The sequence below is a fragment of the Argentina anserina genome, chromosome 7 (assembly GCF_933775445.1).
Source record: "Argentina anserina chromosome 7, drPotAnse1.1, whole genome shotgun sequence".
In the NCBI taxonomy this organism is placed as follows: domain Eukaryota; kingdom Viridiplantae; phylum Streptophyta; class Magnoliopsida; order Rosales; family Rosaceae; genus Argentina; species Argentina anserina.
In genome coordinates, this window is record NC_065878.1 from 9,071,910 (window position 1) to 9,081,803 (window position 9,894).

General features: G+C 36.9%; 1 pseudogene; it reads left to right on the forward strand.

The window, feature by feature from the left end:
• Positions 1 to 351: 351 nt before the first annotated feature.
• Positions 352 to 8,589, forward strand: LOC126803532 (MLO-like protein 1; annotated as a pseudogene).
• The last annotated feature ends 1,305 nt before the right edge of the window (positions 8,590 to 9,894 follow it).

The window sequence follows — 9,894 nt, forward strand, 5'->3', positions numbered from 1 at the left end:
GCTTCCGATTCCGATTCCGGAGCGGAAACCAGAGATCTAGTGAAGCTTTTGTGCTTCGTAGTTCATAAGTACTTTCAAACTACACTTATTCTCTCGACAAAATACTATCACATCATCCGTAAATTAAACATGGGAAGGAGCTGATGCCACCTGTGGAGAAAATCTAAAAATCTAACACAGTTCACGAACTTAGGGTGAAAATCTAAAAATGTTGAAGATGAAGCCTCACGAAAGTGTGTTAGGGGGGCTTTGGCAATATCCATCTTAATTGCAACATTTTGCACCATAATACTTGGAGTCGAATAGATTAATACACTCTAAAGTAGTCATGATGCAATCAACGTGTCAACTATGTACCGCCCGGGTATAAAAGAATGTTGTTGCGGAGAAATAATCCGTGAGGCAAAGGAAGCAAGACAAATAGAGATAATCTTCGGGATAATTTTAAATACAAAATATGCTAATGCAATAAGCCAGAATTACTTAATAGAGTCGGCAAGGTCCACCTTCCGAATAAGAATAATCATGCTAGAGTTGTGAGAACGTTGTAGCGAACTTTTTTGGAAAAAAAAAAACTGAACTGCCTCGCCTCAATTACACAAGCACCAACAATGTCCCAATAAGAAATAAAAAAAAATGACCATGAAAATCATCGGGAGGGCCGGGCGCACGTACTATTTAGGAATTCAAAATTTCAAATAAGTCATTAATTTTGATTAGAATTCATATAGAGAGCACATTTATCTTCAGATAAGTCTGTATGTATATCATTAGAAATTCATGAATTGAGTTGGTGTAGGTCAAGCGAAGGTTACCAATGTTCAAGATCATGATTTTGTCAAGGATCATTATTTGGGTATCGGTCAAAATGTTCGCATCAAGGGTTGGATAGTAAGTTACTATACTATACTGTAAAAAATCTATAAGCATTGTTAATTAAAGAAACTTCACGAAAATATAACTATGTGACGTCTTGTTCTGAGATACTTATGTACATTTGGATACTTTGAGAGGTATTTTCTAATGAAGTTAGTCAATATTTTCTTTTGTTCATTTTTCAATGTTGAATGAACTATTATATGTACTAATGCTTTGGTTTTCAATTTGTGTATACTCAGCATTCTTTTAAGAACCAATTCTATGGATCAGTAACCAAATCAGATTATTTGACTTTGCGTCTAGGATTCATCTCGGTAATATGTTTCATAAAATTAAAGCTTCCTCCATTTGCATTTGGTTATCACTCCCTCTCAATTGTCTCTTCTACTTGTTGATATCTTATTCTGGCTCAGACTCAGTGCAAGAGTAACCCCGAATTTGATTTTCATAATTACATGGTGCATACCCTTGAAGATGATTTTAAGAAAGTTGTTGGTATCAGGCAAGTCATCTGTGAAATATTTATCCAATTCAAATTTCATGTTGCTTCTATATAGAGTTTAGGTTTAGCGGTTAAAGACTCCAAACTCTAAATCATAAGGCTGATTCACCTAAATTTCAATGTCCTTACTTATAAAATTTTGATTTTTTAGTTGATCACATTAGGACTCGTCAACGAGATGGGCCCGGCCCTGAGTAAATTTAAATAATTGACGGACATGGTCTGGCTGAATATTTTCACAAATATGAATATCTAAGTCCACCCACATAAAGCGGGTCTTACTGGCTTTTGCAGGCTTTTACGGGACGAGCCTTGCGGGCTTGTATTAGAAAAAAAATATAAGACTCTAATTTAAGGGTTTGAAATAATAAAAGAATTATTAGAAAATATTCTAAAAAAAGTCACAAATAAATTCTTGTTTCGAAATATTGTCAATCGACATCAGTAGATGTGATCGATATATATATTTAGGGACCGTGTAAAAATTTCATCTGTTTTGAACATGGTTTGACCGTCGGTACCTACGGTCAACAAAAAAAGAGGCGTTTTGACATAAGAAAATCTCATTGACCAGGGCTATGCTAAATGGGTTTCCTCGTTGCGACCATGCACAATAGGTGACAAAAATTAGGTGATTTAAAATATGTAAACAACTTTTCGCATTCGTATCTTGGTAATGGGTCTCCCCTTATGGTATATTAGTGTTGTTTTTGGTTTACTAGAAATTCTTACGGTCAAACGAGGTCCGAATTGGATGAAATTTTAAAATGGTCACTAAATATATATACCGATCACATCGGATGGTATCGATCGATTCCGAGAAGTTTCCTTCATATAGTCACTTCATAATGCGATAGTTTTATTATAAACCTAATATAAAGGTTATGATACATTAGTGGACACTTCGGTGATCGACAACTTCAGTTCCAAATATGGTCGATCGACACGAGTAGATGTGATCGGTATATATATTTACGGAACCCGTAAAAATTTCTTCCGTTTTGGACATTGTTTATCTATTCGTACCAACGGTCAACTAAAAAAAAGGCGTTTTGACATATTGAAACCCCATTTATCGGGAATTTGCCAAATGAGTTTCTTCAGTGCGACTGCCCATGATAGGTAACAAAAATTAAGTGATTTCAGATATGCAAACGGCTTTCGGCATTCGAATATTTGTATGAAGTCCTCTCTTAGGGCATATTAGTGGTGTTTTCGATTTACCGAAAATTCCGACGGTCAAACGATGTCCAAATTTGATGAAACTTTTACAAGGTCACTAAATATACAAATAAATCACATCGGCTGGTGTTGATCGATCATGAGAAGTTTATTTCATATAGTCGCTTCATAATGCGATAGTTTTATTCTAAACCTAATATAAAATGTTATGATACATTAGTGGACACTTAGGTGATCGCCAACTCCAGTTTGAAATATGGTCAATCGACACAAGCAGATGTCATCAGTATATATATTTAGGGACCCCTAAAAATTTCGTCTGTTTTGGACATGCTTTGACCGTTCGTACCTACGGTCAACAAAAAAGAAGCGTTTTGACATATTGAAACCCCATTGACCGGGGCTTTACTAAATGAGTTTCCTTAGTGTGACCGCGCACGATAGATTACAAAAATTAGGTGATTTCAGATATGCAAACGGGTTTTGGCGTTCGCATCTTTGTAATGGGTCATCTCTTAGAGCATATTGGGGGTGTTTTCGGTTTACCAGAAATTCCGACGGTCAAACAAGGTCCGAATTGGATGAAATTTTTACAGAGTCACTATTTATACCAATCACATCAGGTGGTGTCGATCGATCCCGAGAAATTTCTTTTATATAGTTGCTTCATAATGCGATAGTTTTATTATAAACCTAATATAAAAAGTTATGATACATTAGCGGACACTTAGGCGATCGCCAACTCCAATTCAAAATATGGTTGATCGACACCAGCAGATGTAATCAATATATATATTTAGGAAACCCGTAAAAATTTCGTCAGTTTTGGACATGCTTTAACCGTTCGTCCATACGGTCAACTAAAAAGGTGGCGTTTTGACAGATTAAAATCCCCATTGACCGGGGCTTTGCCAAATGGGTTTCTTTGATGTGACCGCACATAATCAGTGACAAAAATTAGGTGATTTCAGATATGCAAACGGTTTCGGTTTTTGTATTTTAGTAATGGGTATTCCTTTATGACATATTAGTGTTGTTTTTTGTTTATCGGAAATTTCGACGGTCAGACGAGGTCCGAATTGGATGATATTTTAACAGGGTCACTAAATATATATATCAATCATATTGGCTCGTGTTGATTGATCCCGAGAAATTTCCTTCATATAATTGCTTATAATGCGATAGTTTTATTCTAAATCTAATAAAATATGTATGTATAATATTTTATTATTGGGCGGGCTTTTACGGGCCGGGTCTTGCGGGATTTTGGCGGTTTGGGCCCACGGGCTGGGTCGGGTTTCACCCCTCTAATCTAAGCTCGGCCCCCTACCCACGAAAGCGGGTTTTGGCTGCTTTCTCGCGGGTCGGGTCGGGTAAAAGCCCATTGAACTTGCGGGTCTCTGCGAGTTTTTCGGATCCGTGGGCTAAATGATGAGGCCTAGATCACATGGTTGCATTTGTTGCAGTTGGTATCTATGGATATCTGCGGTTTTCTTTCTGCTTATCAATGTTGATGGTATGCATGATTATTGTTTATATAAAAATTGATCTCAAATAATATACAGTATACTTTTCTGTATTAAATAGGAATATGCATGTCTGGTCTGTGTAATATGCTTTATCTTTCATCAAATTTGTTTTCTTACATTTTCACATAGTTTTGTTGATATGGGTAGAACTTCTTGCATGGTTTTTGTATTGTTCGTTATCCACTAATGATATTGTGTCCCTCCTATGCAGGAATTCATGCATATTTCTGGCTATCGTTAATTCCTTCCTAGGGCTGGGCAAAAAACCCGAAGAAGAAAAAAAATTCAGACCGGACCGACGGGCCCGTCCGGGCGGGCCGGGGTTTTTTTCCGGGCTCATATGTTGTCATATGATAAACAAGTCAGGCTTTGTTATGTCCGGGCCGGTCCCGGGCCTTCAAATTTTTAAACAAAAAAACCCCGAAACCCGGGAAATTAGGTGTTATTATGTAATTGGCTTTCGTAAGTGATACTAAACTTATATAATAGATACAATGACACTGGAACATAACCAAATAACCCTAAACTTAACTAATTCCAATCCCATGATTCCTATTGTCGTCGCCTCGCACTGACGATTCGCCACCAACCAGCCAAAAATAGAGTTAGGCCCGGAAAACCGGGCGGGCTCGGCCCGGATGATACCGGTCCGGGTTTTACTCGGGCCCTGATTTTTTAAGAACAAAACCCGGCCCGTCATACTACAACTGGGCGGGCTCGGGCCCTGAAAAAAAAAGCCCGGGCTGAGCCCGCATTCAGCCGTATTCCTTTCTTTGTGAGTACATATTGATCTATAGAAAACGTCCATTTAGTACTAATTTGGCCCATTTTTTGCCCATTTCAATGATACATTTTAAAATTTACCCATTTCAACACAAGGTTACTAATAATTTGCCCAAATCAATACATTTCCACTAAATATATACATTTTAAGACCATTTTACCCTCACACCTATTAAATAGAGAGACTTTGACGGCCACCAGAGTCCAGCCAACGGTCACTGGAATAAATTACTGACCTCCAGTAACTCATAATAAATTTCAAATAACCAATGGTCAGAAGAGGAAATCTGGTCACTCGACATCGGAATTGCAAATCCGATCACTGATACTATTGGCAATAAATTTCTAACCCCCAATAACTCAATAATAAATTACTGACCCCTAGAAATCACATAACTGACCCCCAGAAATCACATTACTGACCCCCAGTAATCATGTTAGTGATATAACTGACCCCAATAATTACGTTACTGACCCCGAGTAATCATGTTAGTGATACAACTGACTCCAAGAATCACGTTATTCACCCTTAATAATCATTACTGACCCCAATAATCATGTTAGTAATCGTTACTGACCCCCATAAATATAGTGAAAATCATCACATACCTAGTTTCAACTGACTTAGTGAATATCTCATCATCTCTATCAACTAAAATCTCCAATTCGCACATACCTACATTGTTATCATTGGGAGACCTTTCAAATAGGATGTACAATTGCACCTTATCAAGACACTGAAATCAAAACCCACAAAGTAACTCTCATTGCAACTCGACAATCGACGATAAGGAAGATGGCCATGACGATGAAAGAGGAGTTGCCGATGATGATGGCGTGATGTTGGGAGAGAAAGAGAGGGTGTCGTCGGTGAACGTTGTCATCTTTGCCGAGGCGGTGTCATCGTGGCCACCAACATTGTCGAGAAGAGAGAGAGAGAAGATCTTTTGTTTTGTTTTTGGCGGTAGAGAGAGAAGATCTGGATAGAAGAAGTGAGAGAAAGGGGGTGATATGTAATAAAGGTAGTAAGGTAATTGTAGTTGTAAACATTGAAATACTCAAATATGACACGATTTAATAACTTTTATGATATCTATTCATCTAACACTGGAGGCTACATATAGAAAATACATTGTATTACAACCCTACGTACTATGTACTACCATATACAGAATAAATAAGTACTAACTACATGATTTACATCCCTAAATTATATTATATAACTCACGTTAAACAGAAATAGGTAATAGGAAATTGAAATGGATAAGATTTTAAAAGTTTTTGTTGAAATGTTCATTCTCCCTTAAGTTCATATCTACTTTATATTGCAATTACCATATAACTTAATTTCGTATGCTTGCACTAATTCTAAATATTATTTTATATTCCACACATTATAATTGAGTTTATAGGTCACTTAGAATTTTACTGATCAAACTAACGTATTTAAACTTAAAACTGATATATATTTGAGGATCATGCTAATTGCCATTAAAACCTCTTTCTATTTGAGAAAGCTATCATAATCGATGTGGAAACTGTTTGCTTGTACTACGACCTGTAAAGCTTGCAGTATATGCAAAGTAAGTATATAATTCGATTAATTTTAATTTTCATTAGATATTGAATACACATAGGTTAGCCTAATTCACATATGTGAATGAGGTTACGTAAAAGTTAATTCTAATATGCTGCCACAAGGTAATTATGATAATATATATTTGACTGCAGACACAAGTACTTTGATTTACTTGTTTATATATATATATATATATATATATATATATAGGTCGTTCCCGGTGCGGACGTTCGCACCGTGCGGATTCGCCTTTTTCAGCGACGGCAAGCCGTAATGACGGGGCGAACAATGACAACCATACTTCCCACCTCCCGGCGGTCCATTCTGTGCTGGCCGAAGCTTCATCGGAAACCCACAGTGGCTGGAATTTGCAAAATTTAAGTTTCTGGGTAGATTCTGGCGATTTCGCCATTCTGGCCACCGTAGGTCACTGATGGAGCTCGGTCAGCACAGACGGGATCGCCGGGAGGTGGGAAGTATGGCTGTTGTTGTTCACCCCGTCATTGCGGCCTGCCGTTGCCGAAATCAGGACGTCCGCACCTGATAATCCTCCTACACACACACACTACTATAAAGCCAGTACCCAAGAAAGTCGCCAAAATATGAACTTCCAAATTTGCTCCTTTGTAATCTTACCTCACACATAAGCAGAAAGACAATTACATAAAAACATAAATGCTTGATCATTGTGATTTGTCAAAACCATCCTTACAGTAAACAAAATTACATAAAAATTTACTTTTTAATAAAATACTCAAAATAAAATTATGTAAACCCGTTCGATGAAAACATGTGCATCACACGAGAACGAGTCTAATATATATATATATATATATATATACATGCCGTTTTTCATGCGGACATCCGCACCATGCAAATTAGGCATTTCTGGTCGTAACGGCGGGCCAGACCACAACAACAACATTCCCCACCTCCCGAATGTCCCATTTGTGTCGGCCATAACTCTATCAGCGACCAACGGCTGCTGGAATCTACAAAGTTCAAGTTTCTAGGCAGATTCCGGTGATTTCACAATTTCATCCGCCGTGGGTCACCAAAAGAGCTCCGGCCAGCACAAATGGGACAGCCAGGCCGTCTGCACCTGCTAATCCACCTTTATATATACCACACACACTAGCAACCACCATCCATTATGCGTGTGTGTAGAGAAATCTAAGGTAGTGAGAAAGATTTTCATACAGCTACCACATTTTTTTCATATATAAAAATTAAAATAATTTTGAATTTCTGTTATAATCCATGTTGGTTAGTTGTTATGCAAAGTTTTTTAATATATAAATGTTATTATCCTTGTTGGTCAGTTATTCTGAGCAACCCATTTTCGCTTTACTATAGTGTGTGTGTATATACCTTAATTACTAACCTAATTTTTATATGTACAATAATTTGCTTCTACAGCTTCTACTTGCTGTAGGAACAAAGCTGCAACATATAATCCTCCAGTTGGCTCACGAGGTTGCTGAGAAACATATTGCAGTATAAGGGGATTTGATAGCTAAACCATCACACGAACATTTTGGTTTAGTCGACCCAAATTTATTCTGCTCTTGATCCATTTCATTCTTTCCAAAATGCTTTCGATTGGCATATTTATTATGGACTGTGGTATGTTGTTATTTTATCAGTTACAATATGGTCTTGACACTTGCATAATGGGAAGAAAACGATACATTTTCCTTACAATTGTTATAGGGTACGTACGTAAGAGTTATATATCTTGTTTCAAAATTAGACTATGCTTAATTTATGACTAATTTCTCTTTCTGTTTCATATATGTTATTTCACTTTAGGTTGATCATTCAGTTCCTTTGTAGTTACAGCACTCTACCACTTTATGCCATTGTCACACAGGTTTGTTGAGTTCACGACTATATGATTTACCTTGTTTTTCCTTCCAAGGTTCTTAGCATACACTTTCAATTTAGTTTAACCTGACGATTTTAATTCTTTTTCTGTGTAATGCAATGACTTGATGAAGATGGGATCTAACTTCAAGAGAGCAATATTCATTGACCGGATACATTCCAGTGTCGTTAGTGGTTGGGCTCCAAAGACGAGAACGAAGGCATATGATGATGACAATGAGGAAGGTCAATTGGATAAGAAAAATTGAGCACTTGCGCATATGCATGTTTTGTAAAGTGAAATATAACATGGTAGTTGCTATCTTGAAAATTCTGCACGGGATATATGCATGGAGAACAAGACGAACATTTTCATGTATCTTTGGGCTGATTGGTTGAAAATGTATAATTATGTTCAAGGATCAAGTATTTGCTATGTCCTTTTTATAATGCAAGTGTAAACCCTTTTTGACATATAGATTTGGTTTTCTGATTTCTAGTAATTCAACTGATTTGTTTTTTTTTAATAAGCATATTGATTGAGTTGCTCCTAGTTTTTAATCGAGAGGCTGTTTCTTTATAGCTTTAGTTTCAGTTATAATTCCTAACATTTACACCAGTTGAGCTACTCCTATGGTTCATCATTGCTATTATCAAACCAGTAATCTAGAGAGCCACCAACTTAAGAATTGACAAATCCGTTATTTGATTATCTTACCCTCACAAATAAGCAAAGGGATGATTATGTCACATCCCGGAAAGGGATGTGGCCAGTACAGTTGGGTTAAAAAGGAGATTAGCAAGCAGATAGAGAGAATAAGTTTTACTCTGAACACTCACTAACTTGAGAGAAAACTGCAATAGAAAAAATTTTGAACAAACTTTTTCTTTTACAAACAGAAATGAACATCTCAAAATCTTTTCCATGAATTAATTAACTCGAACTTTTACAATGGAATGTGGTGAAAGTGTCACCGGCCCAAATTTACAAAGAATGACAACCCAATAAATAGATACAATAACAAATGGTGAGGCTATCTTATACATTGGAAATACTAAAACAACTACAAGAAGAAAACAAATGCAAGGAAGAACACACAATACGAATTAACTTCTTCTAAAAACTCTTAACGGACTCTTAGCTCCAGAAATATCGAGTGAACTTGCAAGGACACAATAGTAAGGGTGATCGTCATCCTCGCTTACCCTGTGGAGATCAGCCCGCCCATGAGGTTGCAAGCATAAGTTCTGAGCAATTCAATATAGTTGATGGTGCTCTAAGTTCGGAGCAATTCCTCTTTAACAATTCTGAATCCATATCACATAGAAAGTCATGAACATATCCGAAAGTTGCAAGCATGCTGACTCAAATTTTCTCCTAGTTTCACTAGGAAAGTCAAAGATTGCTTTCTATTTGACCAAGTTTTTCCTCATGGAGCTGTGAAAATTCAAAATATGACCACATGGAATCTCTTCAAGGTTAATGGGTAGAGGTTAAAGCATTACTTGAAGCCTAATTTCGATGTACAAAAGGATGGTCTGCATCTTGCTGGCCCTCCCTCTTCCACTTAATT